Here is a 25,647-nt window from a genome sequence, read left to right as displayed (position 1 = left end):
AAGGTCCAGTTTTTGAGAGAAAACTACTGCTTTCAGGACAAGATTGCCTGCCGTTACTAAGAGGGAGGACGAGAAGCCCAAGAGGTGAAAATGGGCGCAGTTGGGAACGACCCCGACTTCCGTTTTCATTCCCCCTACGCACAGGTAAATGCTGTAGATTTTACAGTGCTTTGTAACCTTCATTTTCTTGATATACCCGTGTTGAAAGGGAGGCTTACTGTGTGAAGTCTCAAGTTGATACGTCCCTCTCTCTGGCTCATGGCAGCACCCCGACATCAAACTGCTCCTTTTTGGAAGTGCTAAGAGCTAAGATAATCTGAACCACGGACAATTGCTCCTGTGAACTGGGTTCAGATACTCAAGGAACACAGAGTTAAAAATCGCGCATAAAGATCACCCATCTCTTTCTTAATGAATTGACATGACGCTGATTCTGCATAAACGTGCCATGTTTATAGCTTCTGCTTACAGCAACTACCTGGATTTCTGTAAAGTCGGTTACTTAGGAGAAAGTCCTTCAAAATGGGTCCGTCCTCCAAAGAAATACTTCTAGTCCGCCTAGTAAAAATCCAAGGGTGGGTGTAGGGCTCTTCCTTCTTGCATCCGCTTCAGCATCAGGCACTGAGGCGTTGATGCCTGGGAGATGGGCTTTGGCTCCGGACCCCAGCGTGTCTCAGGGCATGGCCCACTTGTGCTGGCTACAGTCCAAAAGTGTGTGTGTGGGGGGGGGGGTTGGAGATGCTGCTCCTAGACCCAGCTCTTAAATGTCTGCACCCGAGTGAAACTTACCTTCAAATAGTCACGCTTGAAGATCCTTGGGTTTGTTTTCCTTTAAAAAACTACACAGAAACTCATTCGGAATTAACCCTCAACCTGGCATTTACAGCTCTCAGCTGGGATGGAGTTCACAGCCAGGACACGAACCTGAGTTTCTACTGGTCGCCCTAATACTGCTGTCCATGGACTACTCTATCACCTCCGCCATTAATTAAACACAAGAAGTTTGAAAAGAGGAGATTCACACTTAAGGCAGCCACTGGCCTATGGGAATCTAGTGTGACTTACCCACAAAGTCATTTTCCTCGTGAGGCTTCCAGGTGCCGACTGTCCCTGTGAAAAACCTCTTGGCTGTGACACTGTGTGCTCAGAACGGAGACGGGCGACAGGGTCACATCTGTTCTGCGGGTTTAGAGACAGGGTGTCACCGTTTGAGCTCAGAGGGCAACGGAGCACCACGCAGCCGCTCACTGCCCCCTTCCCTCCCAGCGCTGAGAAGGGGAAAATAAGCAAAGATGCTGCTCACCCCCCGCTTCCCTCCCAGCGCTGAGACAAAGGAAAGCAAAAGACCCACGAACTTGAGATAAGGACAAGGAGGGATGAGCTCAGCCTTTAAGGCACAGGCAAAAGACAGACTCGTTAAGGGAAGGAAAAAGGGATGCCAATTTAATACAGACACTAACACCACCACCCCTTAAACAGACAGAGTAGGACCGTGACAACCACTGCATCTTGAAAACACCTTTCCCCACCCCTCCTTTCTTCCCGGGCTCAGCTTTGCTCCCGGTATCCCCACCTCCCCCCGGCAGCGGCGCAGGGGGCAGTCAGTCCTGCTGCTTCTTCCGCCTCAGCGAAGAAAGGGGCAAGTCCCTTCAAACACACTCTTGAGTCTGCAAACAAAAGGGACTTTCTTCTGCGACTTGACGTTTCCAATGGGAATTGGAACAAAACGCGTTTTTGCCTCCTTTTGAAGTCCAAGTCTGACAAGTCTGTACAAGGATTACAAACTCCCAAATTTTTAGTTTTTCTCTTTTGGCTCGGAATCTTTCTGAGTTTTGCTTCTTACTCCTTATTTTCCCATAGACCCATGTCCTTCAAGACTAAGAGAGTACTAGTGTAAGATTTGCACTTGTCCTGCAGGTCTCATTTGAGATTGACCCCATTACCCCACTGTGCAGCAAAGGAAACTCAGTCACGTGTCAATTAAGCCACTAAAAACGTTTTTTTCTTCCCAGCATCTCATGAAAAGTCTGCAGGACAGTAAGTAGACTGCTTTACCCCTGTTCTTATCTAGGAACAGTTGTACCTCATGAAAGCTCCATTGACCTAACTCAAGATAACTTCAGAGATACCTGGAGCTTAACAGAACTTTAAACATAACTTTAAAGGTTCCTCAATATCAGAACGGGGGCCCACAAAACCTTAGTCCTATGTTCACAGCAGTACACCACGCTGTGTGTATCCATTCAGGCCATTTTTATTGTTCCATTTACAACATCTGAAAACTCTTTTCTCCCGCAGCAGAAGTACCACGACATCTCCTGTTTCTGGGAAAAACAACCCCGAGGCTGTCTGAGGATCAGCTGTGCTTTCCATCACAGCAAACCTCGGCACATCAATGGACTTTTTTTGCCACCTACTAACAGTGAGTAAAAATATCTTATCAACAATTTGTTCACTGGACTAAGTAAACACGCAAAAATGTCCTTCCGGTGCTTCCATCATCTAGACTGAGGTCAAGAAATGCACCGTGGCAAATCAGTCAGGTAAGATCTGCTATCGCAGCAAGGCCAAGGCAAAGCAAGGAATTGCACTGGCATTTGCATAGGGGCGCCACATTGATTTTTTTTAGCTGTCACGTTACGAATCTTCGTAGCTACCAGTTACGTGAAAGACGAAGCCACAAGCGGCACTTTAGATCCACGGAGTAAAAACGTTGCTTTACTTGGGTATTTGCTAGACGAAATCTCTCTAGCAGTCAGAATGGCCAGTAGGCAGGTAATCGTTTGAGAGCAACGAAAAGTTGCCTGTGTGGTGGGGGGAGGAGGTTGGCAGGGCCACTAGCAGCAGTAGCTGTTGATAGAGCACAACACGTTACGCGGATGAGACACCCCTTCTATAGGTAACGTCAGATTACAGTCCTCTGTGTGGAGATGTATGTCCAGTTCAGCGCTCTGAAAGCATTTTTCAGGCTTGAACATTGGATGCGGGCTACTGAAGTACAGCCAGACTTTGCAAGGCAGTACAACGTCTGAAAAATCAGAGTATTGATGGAAAAAAACACCGTTACAAGTGGGCGTCTTTTCTCCTTGGGCTTTTCTAAGAGGAGCTCTTGCCTACCAGGAGTCCTGGCAGACAGCCGGAACCTGGAATAGGGTAAGAGTCCAGGGTGGGGAACCAACACAGATGTCAGAAACTGGGCGGAAGCAGGCGTGACAGCAAGTCAGCATGACTTGCCATAGAAGCACCAACAAGCGGACTAAAATAGAGCTGGTCTTGGGCCTCCTCTCCAGAGCTGGAGACAGGTGTCCTAAGAGAAGTCCAGAAAGACCTCTACTCAGAAGCAAGCGCCTTGTGTTCCCGAAATCTTCTTAAACTCACAGAAGTTGGATTTGGCTTACAGTCCCCGGAGCTAGTTAATACCCGATTCTGGACACTGACAAAGGCTCTATCAAGTTCAAGTGCTGTATCTTACTTTCTCTTGCATGAGATACAACAAATCTCATCTGCAGTAGCGTTCTTAAAATGGCTTGAATCTCATCCACGTGCTGCTGCTCACAGGCAAGCAAGAGAGGCACAAGAATAGCAACCACGGCAATACAAGAAAATGCCCACGCTGCATCTTCTGCCTTTAAAACCCCAAAAAACATCCAATATCTTTAATGCAGTGCACGGAATCCTGCTTGTATCTAGAGCTGCACGTTGGTCGGCTTGAACGATACAAAGAGGCTCACCATCTTTCATCATTTTTCATTTCAGTCCCTTGCATTTCCCGGCTCTCAGAAAATGCTGTCCCAGTACCAAAAGAGTTTTGCTGCCAACATCACCGGTAGATACAAATTTCTACGGGAAAGAGTATCTTTTATGATTCTCCTCTGATTAAGTGTAAATCACTTTCAGGAACTTCATGGTCTTTCTCAAAATCAACACGTTGTACGCAGTAAAGAGAGGTGTGATTCAGAAAATGTTGACAGCAAGAAAAGCTCCCCAAGCTAAAAATGGGTAATCCTGGGCTTAGCGCTGCTAACTGCTTCAGAACTGATGCCACGGGCAGGGATACCGGCCTGCCTGTTCTTCAGCCTGTTTAAAATGTTCTCACAGGTGGGGTCCTAAACTCACTGACTCCCTGCAGCCCAGGTATTACTAATCACAGGGTTCCCTCTGTTGTCAATAACTGCAAAGGGACTGGAAGAATGAAGGTTACTGACTGAAATTAATCTCTCCACCAGCTGGAAGAGACACCCAGCCTTTCTCAAAGGCTGTAGAATGATCAAAATGTTCCTCTTCTCAGAAGGCTTCACTCAGCACTGCCTCACCTGTCCGTTCGGAGGAGCCGGTACCTGTGCTCTTCCCTGCTTTCTGCAGCTGCAAGATGCTCTTTTGCCAACCTCCGCAGGCGGCTTTCCCTAGAAGGCACAGTCTGTCTGTGTAACGATGCCTTCGGTGTGAGAAGGATTTCAGAACTACACCTGCTGGTCTCAACCTGGATTTCATATTCTAGTTCCCTCCTAACAAACACCATGTTCTTTTCTGCAGATGCCCCACTGCAACAGGGTAGCCAAGAAGAGATCCTGCACCCAGCCCCCCATCAAGAGCCACGCAGACATCAACAGCACATTCGACTGCCAATCCACCCTCCGCTCATCATAAACCTCGGGGATGAAGAGGACGACGAAGATGACGAGGAAGAGAACTGTAAACAACTTTTTTCTTTCTTTTACAAGGAAGTAGAATGGGGGGTTTTTGACACTTCACAGCTGATTGAGTCGAATAACCATTACAATTTTAGAAAAGAGTTGTTGACAAGTTTTTGAAAGAGTTTCCAGCTAATCCCCAAGTTATCGGAACCGGTAGTCACCAGATGTGAGTCAGGCAACATTTCCTAACTCCTGTGAAATGCCTGGCTGTATAGTTCAACAGCGGTATAATTCACAAACCTCTTTTTCATTAAATAGAGCTGAAGTCACAGGTTTGTTCACAAAAGATAGCGGTGTGACTTCAACTTCAATAATTTCTTCAACTGCTTGCCTAAACTCTGTGGGCAGTCTCATTTTATTACACAAAGTTATTCTTAAATCTAGCAAAGAGAATCCATACAACACTCTTCACATAAACTGAATGTCTATATGTTTTTATATACACACATACATATATACTTACTTAATTTTTTAAAACGTTGTTAAACTGTTGAATGTGTCTCACTCAGAGACACGAGATTCACAGGGAAGGAACGAATCGCACATTCCCGGAGAGGGAAAGCGAGAGCGCGACCTACTCTCACGTGCGCACTCCGCAGACTGCTGTGCTAGTTCTCAGGCAGCCACAAGCTGCTCCTCCCTTTCCCCTGCCCTTCAGGCTGGCCGGCAGGGCTGCCTGTTCAGGCTTCCTAACTCGGTTTCAGTGCGAGTAAGCCACGGGAACCTCAACAATATAACAAGTAGGGCTTTGCTAATCCTAGTAGCCTTACCTGAGACGGCCAACGAGCGCTCCCTTCGCCAGCTCTGCTGGCAGACATTGCAGGAGAGCAACTCCGGGCAGAGGTTTTGTGACAAGCACTCCCTGGTGACATGTTTCATCAGAAGATTGCCTTTGGGGGGTAAAAGAAGGATCATGAGTACTGAAGATCTTTTGGAATCAGTTTACAGCAACAAACATTTGCTTCTTAATATGTGTCCTGACTGCAAGTCCACTGCACTTGGAAATACCCAATAGCAAGGAATCCATTTTCTGGCCAGAAGCAGAGCTTGCACTCAGAAAAAAAAGAAGGACTGTGACCAAAGTGCATTTCCTTATGGTGGTTGCTTATTAAGAATTGCCGAACGTCTTTGTACAGCTGTCTAGTAACCCTTGAAAAATATTTCCTACAGATGTTCCTAACTGGGTGCCGAAGACCGATGCAGATATAGAAGAGGAAAGAGCAATAAAGGAAATATGCTACAAATCTGGTAAATACAAACTTAGTCACTCTTTCCTAAACAGCAGTGCCGCCAATATAGTAAACGTTGTCCTTTTTTTGGTTTGGTTTTTTCCCTTCCCTCTTGGGGTGTGTTTAGGAGAGTATTACAGGATTCAGCCCCCTCGCGAACACCAGTCTACAAACGCTGAGTCTTCACCTCGGGAAAAGGAGCTGTCACCCTCGGAAGCTACCAACCGAGACTTGCAGAAAGGCAAGTACTTTTCATCTGCTTGGACAATGGTTACCACTTTGAAAATTACTGTTACAGGGAGAAACTATCACAGAGTTTGCCCCTCCTCCCCACTTCTCAGATTTAGTGTCGATAAAAGACAGCATATTACAAAGAGCATAAAAACACTTCAGTAATTCCCCCCATCTCTCTCTCTCTCTCGTGTCACACACGTGGTGACTACCTGCATCGACTGTAGGTGCAAAAGGTACAAATGGGCTATTAACCCCACGTGTACTTTCCTGAGATACACAACATAGGTCTCGCATCTAGTTTTTCGTCACGATCAAGATTTGTGTAGCCTAGTTTTAGCAATGTAGTTTCCATTCCCCACCAGGCCGTGCAGGCACTCTTACGGGGCTATTTATTGCATCCTAAGACAGTGCCAAAGAAAGGGGAGACCAGTCCCTTTCCCAGAGGTGCTCTGGGCTCTCTGCTGGCTGTCTTGGCTGTCCAGATGATGAAATGCAGCCACACAACAAACTCTGCTGTAACTAAATTCAGATTAAATAAATACCCCCTTCAAGTGCCTTCCAAGAGATAGTAAGAGAGAGTTCCACTTTCTTTTGAATGCTAGGCTTTATCCAACATAAGGCAGGACAAAGAAATACAAATTCAGAAATACTTACCTCCTATATTTTGTTTCTCCTTCATTCTGGAGCAAGCGGCATGACTGAAAAAAAAAAAAAAAAATCTGTATTAGTTCTTTTACCAAATAAGCAATAGTAGAATTCCATTTGAGGAGAGAGCATTATGTTCTGACTATAAAAACACACCAGACTCACCAGTAGAGCAGTCATCAGAAATTGCTGCACAGAAATATGACCTGCTACTTTCAATTAGAGAAGAAAAAAAAAAACCAAACTTTTTTCACATTAGTGTCAATTTCAGGGATAAAATCTTGATAATGCTGTTTAATGTAACGCAGATTTGAGTAGGGTGATGCGCTGGTAAAAAATGGAATGGAAAAACTGTCTCCATTTCGAACCATGCAGCCTGAATTGTTCAACAGAATTGGGCAAAGTTATTTTCTTCTTCTTTCTGCATTTCACAGGTTTCTTATTAAATTGTTTTTATAAGCTATTTCTGTTGAATATTTCTATACGTTTAGACTACAGACAGGGAAATCCGTACGGAAGATACGGACACAGCTTGCCATATTTATCTGTATTTCTAATTAGATACGTTCAGAGAGAAGGACAGAGGTGCTTCCCCAGAGCATTTCTTCAAGTTGAGGTTTCACTCTTGAGGTTTTAGGTACGAGGGCGACATGCACCTTGAATCTGCCACATATTCCATCGGGTAGGATCCATCAATATCATTCATGAAAAGCGAGAAGCTGAAGAATGAGCAGGTGGCTGTAGCTGGTGCCTTACTTTGGAGCCGGGGTCTCCTTAACCTGCCTATTATGCTATTTCCTTAGAGAGCACGGCAGGTTACACACCAGGTGCTCGACTTGCACTCGGCAGGATCCAAAGAACTAACCAAAGAGAAAGAAGCATAGAAGATGAGAGGTTAAAGGCAACTGCACTAAACTAATCACCAGCTCCCAGAGGCGGGAGGAAGAGAATGGCAGTGCCGTTCCCTGTGCTTACCCACAAGCAGCTAAACCCTTCTTTCTCTTGCCTTTCCAGGTGATGGCAATACAATTCCTACAACATTTCGTAATGCAAAAAAAGAAGAGCAGCGTTCAGGAAGCAGAGTAGCAATTGAGGATATTCCCAGAACAGACCGCAGAGCCTTTGAACATGCAGGTAATGTACTTCAGCACTGGCTTCTCATTGCTGAGCATCGTGTGCTAAATAAAAATCACTGAATGTATTTGGACTGGGCTACCCACAAAGAACAATTTTTTAATCTCGTTTTCCAGCCAGGATGTCAATTCCTGAAGAACAGCACAACAGTTTTGTTTGGTTTTTCCCTTTTAGGAATTCACACTTCAAACCCCAGAGTAAAACCAAGCTACCAGCAAAGGGCTCAAAGGAAGGGGGATGAAACTGATTCTTCTCGTCTGTGTGTCACACAAACGGGCAGAAAGTCTTCTGTCCCACCTCCAGAACCTCGAAGGAAGGCCTATGTCGTCTACCGTAGCGTCACTGCCAATCAAGAACCAAAGTTCAGTGAAGCTACAGGTGGGCTCCTGCTTACACTGCATTCTTAAAACGCCTCAAACGTGCCTGTCCGTGTTGTGCTGCTTTCGATTGGTCCCTGCAGGTGAAAATTCAGTTATTTATGCCTGAATATGGACAAGAGTCCATTTGATCCAGCACCGTTTTCACAAACAGACTGCCGCAGTATCCACAGACAGAAACGTGAAGCTTTATAAAGCTTTACAATTTGTCAGGCAGAATAGTCATGAACACTAATTTAGCACCTCCGTAGCAGAAAGCCACTTCTCCGCCCCACAAGCAGGCATGAATGCAATCATGTGCCACGGTGCACAAACATACCGATCCCCACTTCTTACAGCATCTTTTAGGTCTTGTTCAAACTCCTGCCAGCAATTTAAATGCAGCATAAATGTTTGCGATTTATGTTCATTTTGTTCACATTATTTACGTGGGACAGAGGACTGAATTCCTTCTTCCTGCCATTCATTCAGGATGCTATTTCCCTTCACCTCTTTTCCACCTGTCCTCTCGATAGCACCCGCTCTGTCATAAAGTTGACAAGAAGCCTACAGGTGGGATTCCGAGTCTTGTATCCTTCTGGCAATCTGTCTTGGATGTAACCATAAACGTACAGCTTTTGCTTTACTGATCGGCATTTTTGTCCTAAGAGCAACCAGCAGCATTTTTGCTACCTTTCTTTTCAGCAGTACCCGAGGCACACGGTCCGAGATGCCCCAAGCAAAACAATCACCTCGACACAAAGACAAGACTTGGCACCCAAACGCAAAACTACGGTAATACTTACGTGTAGTGTATAAACTGACAACTTCAGGATTATTGTGGAATTAATCATTTGAATTAACGGAATTAAGGTGGCATTAAAAGAACACCAGAGGATTAATAATATTCATTTTTCAGCCCGTTTTACTGAGAAGGGTTAGTCCTCGGGCAGCGTACTCTGATGCAAAATCAACTGCCCAGCACAAAAACACAATACTGCCTTGTGCCTTCTTCACAAGCAGGGATAAGACAGGACATTGCCTTATGGACTCCTTTAATCTAAAAGCAATTGATGCCTTCGGGCAGATTTCCAACACAGGAACGTCCCCTTTGTTGCAGTCAAGGATGTCCATGGCGGGATCGCCTCATTGGGAAGGTCCTGTGAGCCCCCTGGGAACGCTGCGAGATTACCAATGAGCTTTAAACGACTAGAGAGGGAGTCTGTACTCAATACTAGCTGGTATTTCAGAGCTGCTGTGGGATTCACCCCATGCATTCATTGCTCCTTCAGCTAACGTCATACTGAATTCACCTATCAGGCTCAGGGAGTCTTTCCTGCCATTGCAGCTGAAATTAAGAAACAATGTCTGTGTGTTTTCTACAGACAAATATCATCAGGATCCTCCAACTCACCGACCTGGAGGAAAAGAAATCCACACGGAAAAACACGCTCTCACTTCAAAACCACCATTCAGGTAGGTAACTGCTCGATACAATTCCCTCTTTCCAGTAAAAGCACCAGGTCCCTCCCCACCTGTGTTTCAGACCCCCCAGTCGGCCCCGCTGTCAGTGCTGCCCTGAGCTGACCCAGGGCACTTCCACACGCAGCACTGGGCCATTCGGATTCCCGTCAGAGACGCAAATCCTCTTGAGGCACCACGGAGATGCAAAGCACCTCAACCCACCTTCGGGAATCCCTCGCCAGCCTTGCTACCAGTTCTGGTTTCTTTGTGCAACCACCACACGCTTCTCAAGCATCTGCTTGGGAAGGTTTACGAGGAAAAATACTCGCGTGGAACCTTTTGAAACATGGGTGGATTATATTAGGATGAAATGATTTTTTTTTCTGTTGCTTCTACAAGCGTTGAAAGCGTACTTCTGAAAATGCTTCTGAGAGAGCGTGTTGTTTTATTCTAGGAAATGACGCACAAAATGGTCTGTCTCTCTATTTTGACAGCAGAGCCAAGAAGACATGCGAGTCAACACAAAAGGAGAAAGCCAACCTACACGGGAGAAAGAGATGAAGCGAGTGCTTCCATCGACAAGAAAAATCAAAGTTGAAACAAGGCAATGAGCAACCGGAAAATCCAAAGATGATTAAATTACAAAGTCTGAAAATCCCGTCTAGGAAGTGCACTAGAACGTTCAAAACTTCAACAGCCTTGGATAGATGTACAAAGTTTAATCTGTTATGAAAATCTGACAGCTCAATTTATTTGTACAGACTATGTTTTAAGGCATAATTCCTGTTACGAATAAATACTGTTGGTTTCCCTTAGCAGTCTCAGAGACCTTTTAATGTAAACAACAATAAGTGATGCATTCTAGAAAGTGCAGTTAGGCCTCACTCTCCTTAACCGAGAGAAGAATAGAAAAATCTAGAGTATCCGGTTTAGCTGACAGTTAGAAAATGGGAAAAAAAAAACCAGACAAGAAACACCTTTTTGAAATCAAGGACTAAGCGTCTTGAAAATGTTTCCTCCCCTCTAACTAGACATCGCCGTTTCAAATTGTAGTACCCGATGCCTTGCGGCAACACGGTCTACGTTGTCTGCCTGAGGCAATTTAAAATCGTACTCAGAGGGATACTGTGTCCAGTTAGATAAGGCCTGGCCTAGCCCTTATCTAAGAGCGCAGCGACAGGTTCTCAGGTGAACGTCCTTTCTGTCTGACAGTGGAAATGACGAATAGACTTGGCTTCTTTGGGAAAATCCTGTCAGAGCTCAAATGACCAAAACGGGCTGACTTTTCCACGGACGGGAGGTGCAGGGTGTGCTGGGCCATAGTCGCAGGCCCATTCAGTGCTGCACAACTTGGGCCTCCCAGCATCTGAATGGCTGTAGGATTAGCTACACTGCCCTCCTTTCCTTTTAAATGGCATCTCAGAAAAACAGCAGCTGAAGAGATGCTTTACACAATCCGAGGGCCTTTCCAAACCGGGATCATAAAGAACTAGCACCTCCCGATGCAATTTCACCCACCTCCCCATCCCAAAAAGCCACCCCAACAAGCCAAAGCCAAAAGAAAATCATTTTCTAGCATCTTAACATGCCCACATGCCCAGCACAGGATCGGGCTGACTGACAGGCCCAGCTCAAGGGAAAGACACCGACCTTGGTGCCCGCAGGCTTGTTTCTCTCGCGTATTCTCACTCCTCTCTCCGGATGCCGCTGCTGCCCAGCAGTTTTCCCCCCTTCTTAAATATGTTATCCCAGAGGCGCTCCCACCGTCGCTCATGGGCTCAGCCCGGGCCGGCAGCGGGGCCATCTTGGAGCCGCCTGGCACTGCCTCTGTCGCACACGGGGGGAAGCTTCTGGCAGCTTCTCACAGAAGCCACCCCTGCAGCCCCTCCGCTACCAAAACCGTGTCACGCAAACACAATACAGAATTAATTCTTCCTGACCGTACCTTCTTCTGTGCCTCCTTCACGCAGAGCTGTCCCCCTACAAAGAGCCCCTGGGTGCAAAGCTCTTGGCAGGGTTAACACTTCCTTCCCATGGCTGCTGCTGCCCACTGACACTTCATCCTTCACGGCCCTCACCTGCTTGCCCGAATTTTCCTTCTATGCTATGAACCACTAGTCCTCTGTCCTGAATTCTGCCTTGTATCTCCCTCCCTTCTCTTGGGCTTCATCTCTATCGTATTACTCTTTAACCTCTCTTTTGAGGTTGCGGATCCTTTCCCTTTCTGCCCTTGCTTTTATGGTTTACTCCAAAGTTCCCAGCTTTTGCCCTAACGGTGCTCTCAAGTGCTCACCTCCGAGTCACTGATGTCAGTCAGCGGGGTTAAATGGGACCCCAGGACCTGAGGAGAACAGGATGCCTCACCGTCTTCCAACACTAAAACTCCGTTTTTCCCCCTAGCTAGCTGCTTTTTGTGCAGGGGCAGCCCAGGACCTCAACGAGATCAGAGGTGGTAATTAGGGACACAAGTGTACGCTGTTCTTTCTGCTTTAGCCGTGCCAGTGGACATCGCGGAAGCAAGAAGCAGCTCTGCACCCCGACAGTGTAAGCAGTGAACAGCTAACCGTCCACTAACAGGAAACAGCAACTTTCTCAACCCAAAGAGGGAGGTAGAGTAAGAGAAACATTGGCTGCAAGGATTTTGATTAAGAAACAGTCAAAGAATAAAGTTTGCCTCTGTGCTAGCCAACATTTGTTCCCAAGAACACAGTTCCTACGGCAAGAAGTTGGGGACTATTTAAGCCCCGCCAAATGGGTTTGTTCCCTTTGACGTTAAAGAAACACCACAACGGGAGACTCTCTGAAACGGTCCCATTTTCCCTACTTTACTCGGCAGCAATGCAGAAAAAGGAAGGTGTTCAAGCTGGACAGGTTACAGAGCGCCATGATGTTGACGTCACGCGCTGGACGTGCCCTCGGCAACCCCTGGAAGGTAACATTCCAAACCACCTAGCAACTGCCTTCGTCGGTTCAACAAGCCTGCAGAAGGTACCACCTCCTGCCTTCAAGCGTCTTTCGCTGTCGGCTGGAGTTTTTCTTTCAAGAAAGAAGCAGAGCTAAGGTTCTGAAGGTCCAGTTTTTGAGAGAAAACTACTGCTTTCAGGACAAGATTGCCTGCCGTTACTAAGAGGGAGGACGAGAAGCCCAAGAGGTGAAAATGGGCGCAGTTGGGAACGACCCCGACTTCCGTTTTCATTCCCCCTACGCACAGGTAAATGCTGTAGATTTTACAGTGCTTTGTAACCTTCATTTTCTTGATATACCCGTGTTGAAAGGGAGGCTTACTGTGTGAAGTCTCAAGTTGATACGTCCCTCTCTCTGGCTCATGGCAGCACCCCGACATCAAACTGCTCCTTTTTGGAAGTGCTAAGAGCTAAGATAATCTGAACCACGGACAATTGCTCCTGTGAACTGGGTTCAGATACTCAAGGAACACAGAGTTAAAAATCGCGCATAAAGATCACCCATCTCTTTCTTAATGAATTGACATGACGCTGATTCTGCATAAACGTGCCATGTTTATAGCTTCTGCTTACAGCAACTACCTGGATTTCTGTAAAGTCGGTTACTTAGGAGAAAGTCCTTCAAAATGGGTCCGTCCTCCAAAGAAATACTTCTAGTCCGCCTAGTAAAAATCCAAGGGTGGGTGTAGGGCTCTTCCTTCTTGCATCCGCTTCAGCATCAGGCACTGAGGCGTTGATGCCTGGGAGATGGGCTTTGGCTCCAGACCCCAGCGTGTCTCAGGGCATGGCCCACTTGTGCTGGCTACAGTCCAAAAGTGTGTGTGGGGGGGGGGGGGTTGGAGATGCTGCTCCTAGACCCAGCTCTTAAATGTCTGCACCCGAGTGAAACTTACCTTCAAATAGTCACGCTTGAAGATCCTTGGGTTTGTTTTCCTTTAAAAAACTACACAGAAACTCATTCGGAATTAACCCTCAACCTGGCATTTACAGCTCTCAGCTGGGATGGAGTTCACAGCCAGGACACGAACCTGAGTTTCTACTGGTCGCCCTAATACTGCTGTCCATGGACTACTCTATCACCTCCGCCATTAATTAAACACAAGAAGTTTGAAAAGAGGAGATTCACACTTAAGGCAGCCACTGGCCTATGGGAATCTAGTGTGACTTACCCACAAAGTCATTTTCCTCGTGAGGCTTCCAGGTGCCGACTGTCCCTGTGAAAAACCTCTTGGCTGTGACACTGTGTGCTCAGAACGGAGACGGGCGACAGGGTCACATCTGTTCTGCGGGTTTAGAGACAGGGTGTCACCGTTTGAGCTCAGAGGGCAACGGAGCACCACGCAGCCGCTCACTGCCCCCTTCCCTCCCAGCGCTGAGAAGGGGAAAATAAGCAAAGATGCTGCTCACCCCCCGCTTCCCCCCCAGCGCTGAGACAAAGGAAAGCAAAAGACCCACGAACTTGAGATAAGGACAAGGAGGGATGAGCTCAGCCTTTAAGGCACAGGCAAAAGACAGACTCGTTAAGGGAAGGAAAAAGGGATGCCAATTTAATACAGACACTAACACCACCACCCCTTAAACAGACAGAGTAGGACCGTGACAACCACTGCATCTTGAAAACACCTTTCCCCACCCCTCCTTTCTTCCCGGGCTCAGCTTTGCTCCCGGTATCCCCACCTCCCCCCGGCAGCGGCGCAGGGGGCAGTCAGTCCTGCTGCTTCTTCCGCCTCAGCGAAGAAAGGGGCAAGTCCCTTCAAACACACTCTTGAGTCTGCAAACAAAAGGGACTTTCTTCTGCGACTTGACGTTTCCAATGGGAATTGGAACAAAACGCGTTTTTGCCTCCTTTTGAAGTCCAAGTCTGACAAGTCTGTACAAGGATTACAAACTCCCAAATTTTTAGTTTTTCTCTTTTGGCTCGGAATCTTTCTGAGTTTTGCTTCTTACTCCTTATTTTCCCATAGACCCATGTCCTTCAAGACTAAGAGAGTACTAGTGTAAGATTTGCACTTGTCCTGCAGGTCTCATTTGAGATTGACCCCATTACCCCACTGTGCAGCAAAGGAAACTCAGTCACGTGTCAATTAAGCCACTAAAAACGTTTTTTTCTTCCCAGCATCTCATGAAAAGTCTGCAGGACAGTAAGTAGACTGCTTTACCCCTGTTCTTATCTAGGAACAGTTGTACCTCATGAAAGCTCCATTGACCTAACTCAAGATAACTTCAGAGATACCTGGAGCTTAACAGAACTTTAAACATAACTTTAAAGGTTCCTCAATATCAGAACGGGGGCCCACAAAACCTTAGTCCTATGTTCACAGCAGTACACCACGCTGTGTGTATCCATTCAGGCCATTTTTATTGTTCCATTTACAACATCTGAAAACTCTTTTCTCCCGCAGCAGAAGTACCACGACATCTCCTGTTTCTGGGAAAAACAACCCCGAGGCTGTCTGAGGATCAGCTGTGCTTTCCACCACAGCAAACCTCGGCACATCAATGGACTTTTTTTGCCACCTACTAACAGTGAGTAAAAATATCTTATCAACAATTTGTTCACTGGACTAAGTAAACACGCAAAAATGTCCTTCCGGTGCTTCCATCATCTAGACTGAGGTCAAGAAATGCACCGTGGCAAATCAGTCAGGTAAGATCTGCTATCGCAGCAAGGCCAAGGCAAAGCAAGGAATTGCACTGGCATTTGCATAGGGGCGCCACATTGATTTTTTTTAGCTGTCACGTTACGAATCTTCGTAGCTACCAGTTACGTGAAAGACGAAGCCACAAGCGGCACTTTAGATCCACGGAGTAAAAACGTTGCTTTACTTGGGTATTTGCTAGACGAAATCTCTCTAGCAGTCAGAATGGCCAGTAGGCAGGTAATCGTTTGAGAGCAACGAAAAGTTGCCTGTGTGGTGGGGGGAGGAGGTTGGCAGGGCCACTAGCAGCAGTAGCTGTTGATAGAGCACAACACGTTACGCGGATGAGACACCCCTTCTATAGGTAACGTCAGATTACAGTCCTCTGTGTGGAGATGTATGTCCAGTTCAGCGCTCTGAAAGCATTTTTCAGGCTTGAACATTGGATGCGGGCTACTGAAGTACAGCCAGACTTTGCAAGGCAGTACAACGTCTGAAAAATCAGAGTATTGATGGAAAAAAACACCGTTACAAGTGGGCGTCTTTTCTCCTTGGGCTTTTCTAAGAGGAGCTCTTGCCTACCAGGAGTCCTGGCAGACAGCCGGAACCTGGAATAGGGTAAGAGTCCAGGGTGGGGAACCAACACAGATGTCAGAAACTGGGCGGAAGCAGGCGTGACAGCAAGTCAGCATGACTTGCCATAGAAGCACCAACAAGCGGACTAAAATAGAGCTGGTCTTGGGCCTCCTCTCCAGAGCTGGAGACAGGTGTCCTAAGAGAAGTCCAGAAAGACCTCTACTCAGAAGCAAGCGCCTTGTGTTCCCGAAATCTTCTTAAACTCACAGAAGTTGGATTTGGCTTACAGTCCCCGGAGCTAGTTAATACCCGATTCTGGACACTGACAAAGGCTCTATCAAGTTCAAGTGCTGTATCTTACTTTCTCTTGCATGAGATACAACAAATCTCATCTGCAGTAGCGTTCTTAAAATGGCTTGAATCTCATCCACGTGCTGCTGCTCACAGGCAAGCAAGAGAGGCACAAGAATAGCAACCACGGCAATACAAGAAAATGCCCACGCTGCATCTTCTGCCTTTAAAACCCCAAAAAACATCCAATATCTTTAATGCAGTGCACGGAATCCTGCTTGTATCTAGAGCTGCACGTTGGTCGGCTTGAACGATACAAAGAGGCTCACCATCTTTCATCATTTTTCATTTCAGTCCCTTGCATTTCCCGGCTCTCAGAAAATGCTGTCCCAGTACCAAAAGAGTTTTGCTGCCAACATCACCGGTAGATACAAATTTCTACGGGAAAGAGTATCTTTTATGATTCTCCTCTGATTAAGTGTAAATCACTTTCAGGAACTTCATGGTCTTTCTCAAAATCAACACGTTGTACGCAGTAAAGAGAGGTGTGATTCAGAAAATGTTGACAGCAAGAAAAGCTCCCCAAGCTAAAAATGGGTAATCCTGGGCTTAGCGCTGCTAACTGCTTCAGAACTGATGCCACGGGCAGGGATACCGGCCTGCCTGTTCTTCAGCCTGTTTAAAATGTTCTCACAGGTGGGGTCCTAAACTCACTGACTCCCTGCAGCCCAGGTATTACTAATCACAGGGTTCCCTCTGTTGTCAATAACTGCAAAGGGACTGGAAGAATGAAGGTTACTGACTGAAATTAATCTCTCCACCAGCTGGAAGAGACACCCAGCCTTTCTCAAAGGCTGTAGAATGATCAAAATGTTCCTCTTCTCAGAAGGCTTCACTCAGCACTGCCTCACCTGTCCGTTCGGAGGAGCCGGTACCTGTGCTCTTCCCTGCTTTCTGCAGCTGCAAGATGCTCTTTTGCCAACCTCCGCAGGCGGCTTTCCCTAGAAGGCACAGTCTGTCTGTGTAACGATGCCTTCGGTGTGAGAAGGATTTCAGAACTACACCTGCTGGTCTCAACCTGGATTTCATATTCTAGTTCCCTCCTAACAAACACCATGTTCTTTTCTGCAGATGCCCCACTGCAACAGGGTAGCCAAGAAGAGATCCTGCACCCAGCCCCCCATCAAGAGCCACGCAGACATCAACAGCACATTCGACTGCCAATCCACCCTCCGCTCATCATAAACCTCGGGGATGAAGAGGACGACGAAGATGACGAGGAAGAGAACTGTAAACAACTTTTTTCTTTCTTTTACAAGGAAGTAGAATGGGGGGTTTTTGACACTTCACAGCTGATTGAGTCGAATAACCATTACAATTTTAGAAAAGAGTTGTTGACAAGTTTTTGAAAGAGTTTCCAGCTAATCCCCAAGTTATCGGAACCGGTAGTCACCAGATGTGAGTCAGGCAACATTTCCTAACTCCTGTGAAATGCCTGGCTGTATAGTTCAACAGCGGTATAATTCACAAACCTCTTTTTCATTAAATAGAGCTGAAGTCACAGGTTTGTTCACAAAAGATAGCGGTGTGACTTCAACTTCAATAATTTCTTCAACTGCTTGCCTAAACTCTGTGGGCAGTCTCATTTTATTACACAAAGTTATTCTTAAATCTAGCAAAGAGAATCCATACAACACTCTTCACATAAACTGAATGTCTATATGTTTTTATATACACACATACATATATACTTACTTAATTTTTTAAAACGTTGTTAAACTGTTGAATGTGTCTCACTCAGAGACACGAGATTCACAGGGAAGGAACGAATCGCACATTCCCGGAGAGGGAAAGCGAGAGCGCGACCTACTCTCACGTGCGCACTCCGCAGACTGCTGTGCTAGTTCTCAGGCAGCCACAAGCTGCTCCTCCCTTTCCCCTGCCCTTCAGGCTGGCCGGCAGGGCTGCCTGTTCAGGCTTCCTAACTCGGTTTCAGTGCGAGTAAGCCACGGGAACCTCAACAATATAACAAGTAGGGCTTTGCTAATCCTAGTAGCCTTACCTGAGACGGCCAACGAGCGCTCCCTTCGCCAGCTCTGCTGGCAGACATTGCAGGAGAGCAACTCCGGGCAGAGGTTTTGTGACAAGCACTCCCTGGTGACATGTTTCATCAGAAGATTGCCTTTGGGGGGTAAAAGAAGGATCATGAGTACTGAAGATCTTTTGGAATCAGTTTACAGCAACAAACATTTGCTTCTTAATATGTGTCCTGACTGCAAGTCCACTGCACTTGGAAATACCCAATAGCAAGGAATCCATTTTCTGGCCAGAAGCAGAGCTTGCACTCAGAAAAAAAAGAAGGACTGTGACCAAAGTGCATTTCCTTATGGTGGTTGCTTATTAAGAATTGCCGAACGTCTTTGTACAGCTGTCTAGTAACCCTTGAAAAATATTTCCTACAGATGTTCCTAACTGGGTGCCGAAGACCGATGCAGATATAGAAGAGGAAAGAGCAATAAAGGAAATATGCTACAAATCTGGTAAATACAAACTTAGTCACTCTTTCCTAAACAGCAGTGCCGCCAATATAGTAAACGTTGTCCTTTTTTTGGTTTGGTTTTTTCCCTTCCCTCTTGGGGTGTGTTTAGGAGAGTATTACAGGATTCAGCCCCCTCGCGAACACCAGTCTACAAACGCTGAGTCTTCACCTCGGGAAAAGGAGCTGTCACCCTCGGAAGCTACCAACCGAGACTTGCAGAAAGGCAAGTACTTTTCATCTGCTTGGACAATGGTTACCACTTTGAAAATTACTGTTACAGGGAGAAACTATCACAGAGTTTGCCCCTCCTCCCCACTTCTCAGATTTAGTGTCGATAAAAGACAGCATATTACAAAGAGCATAAAAACACTTCAGTAATTCCCCCCATCTCTCTCTCTCTCTCGTGTCACACACGTGGTGACTACCTGTATCGACTGTAGGTGCAAAAGGTACAAATGGGCTATTAACCCCACGTGTACTTTCCTGAGATACACAACATAGGTCTCGCATCTAGTTTTTCGTCACGATCAAGATTTGTGTAGCCTAGTTTTAGCAATGTAGTTTCCATTCCCCACCAGGCCGTGCAGGCACTCTTACGGGGCTATTTATTGCATCCTAAGACAGTGCCAAAGAAAGGGGAGACCAGTCCCTTTCCCAGAGGTGCTCTGGGCTCTCTGCTGGCTGTCTTGGCTGTCCAGATGATGAAATGCAGCCACACAACAAACTCTGCTGTAACTAAATTCAGATTAAATAAATACCCCCTTCAAGTGCCTTCCAAGAGATAGTAAGAGAGAGTTCCACTTTCTTTTGAATGCTAGGCTTTATCCAACATAAGGCAGGACAAAGAAATACAAATTCAGAAATACTTACCTCCTATATTTTGTTTCTCCTTCATTCTGGAGCAAGCGGCATGACTGAAAAAAAAAAAAAAAAATCTGTATTAGTTCTTTTACCAAATAAGCAATAGTAGAATTCCATTTGAGGAGAGAGCATTATGCTCTGACTATAAAAACACACCAGACTCACCAGTAGAGCAGTCATCAGAAATTGCTGCACAGAAATATGACCTGCTACTTTCAATTAGAGAAGAAAAAAAAAAACCAAACTTTTTTCACATTAGTGTCAATTTCAGGGATAAAATCTTGATAATGCTGTTTAATGTAACGCAGATTTGAGTAGGGTGATGCGCTGGTAAAAAATGGAATGGAAAAACTGTCTCCATTTCGAACCATGCAGCCTGAATTGTTCAACAGAATTGGGCAAAGTTATTTTCTTCTTCTTTCTGCATTTCACAGGTTTCTTATTAAATTGTTTTTATAAGCTATTTCTGTTGAATATTTCTATACGTTTAGACTACAGACAGGGAAATCCGTACGGAAGATACGGACACAGCTTGCCATATTTATCTGTATTTCTAATTAGATACGTTCAGAGAGAAGGACAGAGGTGCTTCCCCAGAGCATTTCTTCAAGTTGAGGTTTCACTCTTGAGGTTTTAGGTACGAGGGCGACATGCACCTTGAATCTGCCACATATTCCATCGGGTAGGATCCATCAATATCATTCATGAAAAGCGAGAAGCTGAAGAATGAGCAGGTGGCTGTAGCTGGTGCCTTACTTTGGAGCCGGGGTCTCCTTAACCTGCCTATTATGCTATTTCCTTAGAGAGCACGGCAGGTTACACACCAGGTGCTCGACTTGCACTCGGCAGGATCCAAAGAACTAACCAAAGAGAAAGAAGCATAGAAGATGAGAGGTTAAAGGCAACTGCACTAAACTAATCACCAGCTCCCAGAGGCGGGAGGAAGAGAATGGCAGTGCCGTTCCCTGTGCTTACCCACAAGCAGCTAAACCCTTCTTTCTCTTGCCTTTCCAGGTGATGGCAATACAATTCCTACAACATTTCGTAATGCAAAAAAAGAAGAGCAGCGTTCAGGAAGCAGAGTAGCAATTGAGGATATTCCCAGAACAGACCGCAGAGCCTTTGAACATGCAGGTAATGTACTTCAGCACTGGCTTCTCATTGCTGAGCATCGTGTGCTAAATAAAAATCACTGAATGTATTTGGACTGGGCTACCCACAAAGAACAATTTTTTAATCTCGTTTTCCAGCCAGGATGTCAATTCCTGAAGAACAGCACAACAGTTTTGTTTGGTTTTTCCCTTTTAGGAATTCACACTTCAAACCCCAGAGTAAAACCAAGCTACCAGCAAAGGGCTCAAAGGAAGGGGGATGAAACTGATTCTTCTCGTCTGTGTGTCACACAAACGGGCAGAAAGTCTTCTGTCCCACCTCCAGAACCTCGAAGGAAGGCCTATGTCGTCTACCGTAGCGTCACTGCCAATCAAGAACCAAAGTTCAGTGAAGCTACAGGTGGGCTCCTGCTTACACTGCATTCTTAAAACGCCTCAAACGTGCCTGTCCGTGTTGTGCTGCTTTCGATTGGTCCCTGCAGGTGAAAATTCAGTTATTTATGCCTGAATATGGACAAGAGTCCATTTGATCCAGCACCGTTTTCACAAACAGACTGCCGCAGTATCCACAGACAGAAACGTGAAGCTTTATAAAGCTTTACAATTTGTCAGGCAGAATAGTCATGAACACTAATTTAGCACCTCCGTAGCAGAAAGCCACTTCTCCGCCCCACAAGCAGGCATGAATGCAATCATGTGCCACGGTGCACAAACATACCGATCCCCACTTCTTACAGCATCTTTTAGGTCTTGTTCAAACTCCTGCCAGCAATTTAAATGCAGCATAAATGTTTGCGATTTATGTTCATTTTGTTCACATTATTTACGTGGGACAGAGGACTGAATTCCTTCTTCCTGCCATTCATTCAGGATGCTATTTCCCTTCACCTCTTTTCCACCTGTCCTCTCGATAGCACCCGCTCTGTCATAAAGTTGACAAGAAGCCTACAGGTGGGATTCCGAGTCTTGTATCCTTCTGGCAATCTGTCTTGGATGTAACCATAAACGTACAGCTTTTGCTTTACTGATCGGCATTTTTGTCCTAAGAGCAACCAGCAGCATTTTTGCTACCTTTCTTTTCAGCAGTACCCGAGCCACACGGTCCGAGATGCCCCAAGCAAAACAATCACCTCGACACAAAGACAAGACTTGGCACCCAAACGCAAAACTACGGTAATACTTACGTGTAGTGTATAAACTGACAACTTCAGGATTATTGTGGAATTAATCATTTGAATTAACGGAATTAAGGTGGCATTAAAAGAACACCAGAGGATTAATAATATTCATTTTTCAGCCCGTTTTACTGAGAAGGGTTAGTCCTCGGGCAGCGTACTCTGATGCAAAATCAACTGCCCAGCACAAAAACACAATACTGCCTTGTGCCTTCTTCACAAGCAGGGATAAGACAGGACATTGCCTTATGGACTCCTTTAATCTAAAAGCAATTGATGCCTTCGGGCAGATTTCCAACACAGGAATGTCCCCTTTGTTGCAGTCAAGGATGTCCATGGCGGGATCGCCTCATTGGGAAGGTCCTGTGAGCCCCCTGGGAACGCTGCGAGATTACCAATGAGCTTTAAACGACTAGAGAGGGAGTCTGTACTCAATACTAGCTGGTATTTCAGAGCTGCTGTGGGATTCACCCCATGCATTCATTGCTCCTTCAGCTAACGTCATACTGAATTCACCTATCAGGCTCAGGGAGTCTTTCCTGCCATTGCAGCTGAAATTAAGAAACAATGTCTGTGTGTTTTCTACAGACAAATATCATCAGGATCCTCCAACTCACCGACCTGGAGGAAAAGAAATCCACACGGAAAAACACGCTCTCACTTCAAAACCACCATTCAGGTAGGTAACTGCTCGATACAATTCCCTCTTTCCAGTAAAAGCACCAGGTCCCTCCCCACCTGTGTTTCAGACCCCCCAGTCGGCCCCGCTGTCAGTGCTGCCCTGAGCTGACCCAGGGCACTTCCACACGCAGCACTGGGCCATTCGGATTCCCGTCAGAGACGCAAATCCTCTTGAGGCACCACGGAGATGCAAAGCACCTCAACCCACCTTCGGGAATCCCTCGCCAGCCTTGCTACCAGTTCTGGTTTCTTTGTGCAACCACCACACGCTTCTCAAGCATCTGCTTGGGAAGGTTTACGAGGAAAAATACTCGCGTGGAACCTTTTGAAACATGGGTGGATTATATTAGGATGAAATGATTTTTTTTTCTGTTGCTTCTACAAGCGTTGAAAGCGTACTTCTGAAAATGCTTCTGAGAGAGCGTGTTGTTTTATTCTAGGAAATGACGCACAAAATGGTCTGTCTCTCTATTTTGACAGCAGAGCCAAGAAGACATGCGAGTCAACACAAAAGGAGAAAGCCAACCTACACGGGAGAAAGAGATGAAGCGAGTGCTTCCATCGACAAGAAAAATCAAAGTTGAAACAAGGCAATGAGCAACCGGAAAATCCAAAGATGATTAAATTACAAAGTCTGAAAATCCCGTCTAGGAAGTGCACTAGAACGTTCAAAACTTCAACAGCCTTCGATAGATGTACAAAGTTTAATCTGTTATGAAAATCTGACAGCTCAATTTATTTGTACAGACTATGTTTTAAGGCATAATTCCTGTTACGAATAAATACTGTTGGTTTCCCTTAGCAGTCTCAGAGACCTTTTAATGTAAACAACAATAAGTGATGCATTCTAGAAAGTGCAGTTAGGCCTCACTCTCCTTAACCGAGAGAAGAATAGAAAAATCTAGAGTATCCGGTTTAGCTGACAGTTAGAAAATGGGAAAAAAAAAAACAGACAAGAAACACCTTTTTGAAATCAAGGACTAAGCGTCTTGAAAATGTTTCCTCCCCTCTAACTAGACATCGCCGTTTCAAATTGTAGTACCCGATGCCTTGCGGCAACACGGTCTACGTTGTCTGCCTGAGGCAATTTAAAATCGTACTCAGAGGGATACTGTGTCCAGTTAGATAAGGCCTGGCCTAGCCCTTATCTAAGAGCGCAGCGACAGGTTCTCAGGTGAACGTCCTTTCTGTCTGACAGTGGAAATGACGAATAGACTTGGCTTCTTTGGGAAAATCCTGTCAGAGCTCAAATGACCAAAACGGGCTGACTTTTCCACGGACGGGAGGTGCAGGGTGTGCTGGGCCATAGTCGCAGGCCCATTCAGTGCTGCACAACTTGGGCCTCCCAGCATCTGAATGGCTGTAGGATTAGCTACACTGCCCTCCTTTCCTTTTAAATGGCATCTCAGAAAAACAGCAGCTGAAGAGATGCTTTACACAATCCGAGGGCCTTTCCAAACCGGGATCATAAAGAACTAGCACCTCCCGATGCAATTTCACCCACCTCCCCATCCCAAAAAGCCACCCCAACAAGCCAAAGCCAAAAGAAAATCATTTTCTAGCATCTTAACATGCCCACATGCCCAGCACAGGATCGGGCTGACTGACAGGCCCAGCTCAAGGGAAAGACACCGACCTTGGTGCCCGCAGGCTTGTTTCTCTCGCGTATTCTCACTCCTCTCTCCGGATGCCGCTGCTGCCCAGCAGTTTTCCCCCCTTCTTAAATATGTTATCCCAGAGGCGCTCCCACCGTCGCTCATGGGCTCAGCCCGGGCCGGCAGCGGGGCCATCTTGGAGCCGCCTGGCACTGCCTCTGTCGCACACGGGGGGAAGCTTCTGGCAGCTTCTCACAGAAGCCACCCCTGCAGCCCCTCCGCTACCAAAACCGTGTCACGCAAACACAATACAGAATTAATTCTTCCTGACCGTACCTTCTTCTGTGCCTCCTTCACGCAGAGCTGTCCCCCTACAAAGAGCCCCTGGGTGCAAAGCTCTTGGCAGGGTTAACACTTCCTTCCCATGGCTGCTGCTGCCCACTGACACTTCATCCTTCACGGCCCTCACCTGCTTGCCCGAATTTTCCTTCTATGCTATGAACCACTAGTCCTCTGTCCTGAATTCTGCCTTGTATCTCCCTCCCTTCTCTTGGGCTTCATCTCTATCGTATTACTCTTTAACCTCTCTTTTGAGGTTGCGGATCCTTTCCCTTTCTGCCCTTGCTTTTATGGTTTACTCCAAAGTTCCCAGCTTTTGCCCTAACGGTGCTCTCAAGTGCTCACCTCCGAGTCACTGATGTCAGTCAGCGGGGTTAAATGGGACCCCAGGACCTGAGGAGAACAGGATGCCTCACCGTCTTCCAACACTAAAACTCCGTTTTTCCCCCTAGCTAGCTGCTTTTTGTGCAGGGGCAGCCCAGGACCTCAACGAGATCAGAGGTGGTAATTAGGGACACAAGTGTACGCTGTTCTTTCTGCTTTAGCCGTGCCAGTGGACATCGCGGAAGCAAGAAGCAGCTCTGCACCCCGACAGTGTAAGCAGTGAACAGCTAACCGTCCACTAACAGGAAACAGCAACTTTCTCAACCCAAAGAGGGAGGTAGAGTAAGAGAAACATTGGCTGCAAGGATTTTGATTAAGAAACAGTCAAAGAATAAAGTTTGCCTCTGTGCTAGCCAACATTTGTTCCCAAGAACACAGTTCCTACGGCAAGAAGTTGGGGACTATTTAAGCCCCGCCAAATGGGTTTGTTCCCTTTGACGTTAAAGAAACACCACAACGGGAGACTCTCTGAAACGGTCCCATTTTCCCTACTTTACTCGGCAGCAATGCAGAAAAAGGAAGGTGTTCAAGCTGGACAGGTTACAGAGCGCCATGATGTTGACGTCACGCGCTGGACGTGCCCTCGGCAACCCCTGGAAGGTAACATTCCAAACCACCTAGCAACTGCCTTCGTCGGTTCAACAAGCCTGCAGAAGGTACCACCTCCTGCCTTCAAGCGTCTTTCGCTGTCGGCTGGAGTTTTTCTTTCAAGAAAGAAGCAGAGCTAAGGTTCTGA

General features: G+C 46.4%; 2 pseudogenes; both read left to right on the top strand.

Moving 5' to 3' along the window:
* Positions 1-90: 90 nt before the first annotated feature.
* LOC141953017 (uncharacterized protein C12orf50 homolog) lies at positions 91-12,816 on the top strand (annotated as a pseudogene).
* A 97-nt stretch (positions 12,817-12,913) lies between these two features.
* Positions 12,914-25,639, top strand: LOC141953005 (uncharacterized protein C12orf50 homolog; annotated as a pseudogene).
* Positions 25,640-25,647: the final 8 nt, after the last annotated feature.

The sequence above is a fragment of the Strix uralensis genome, chromosome 1 (genome assembly GCF_047716275.1).
Source record: "Strix uralensis isolate ZFMK-TIS-50842 chromosome 1, bStrUra1, whole genome shotgun sequence".
Classification (NCBI taxonomy): domain Eukaryota; kingdom Metazoa; phylum Chordata; class Aves; order Strigiformes; family Strigidae; genus Strix; species Strix uralensis.
Note: the sequence above shows the minus strand (reverse complement) of the source record. Positions and strands in the feature narration are given on the sequence as shown.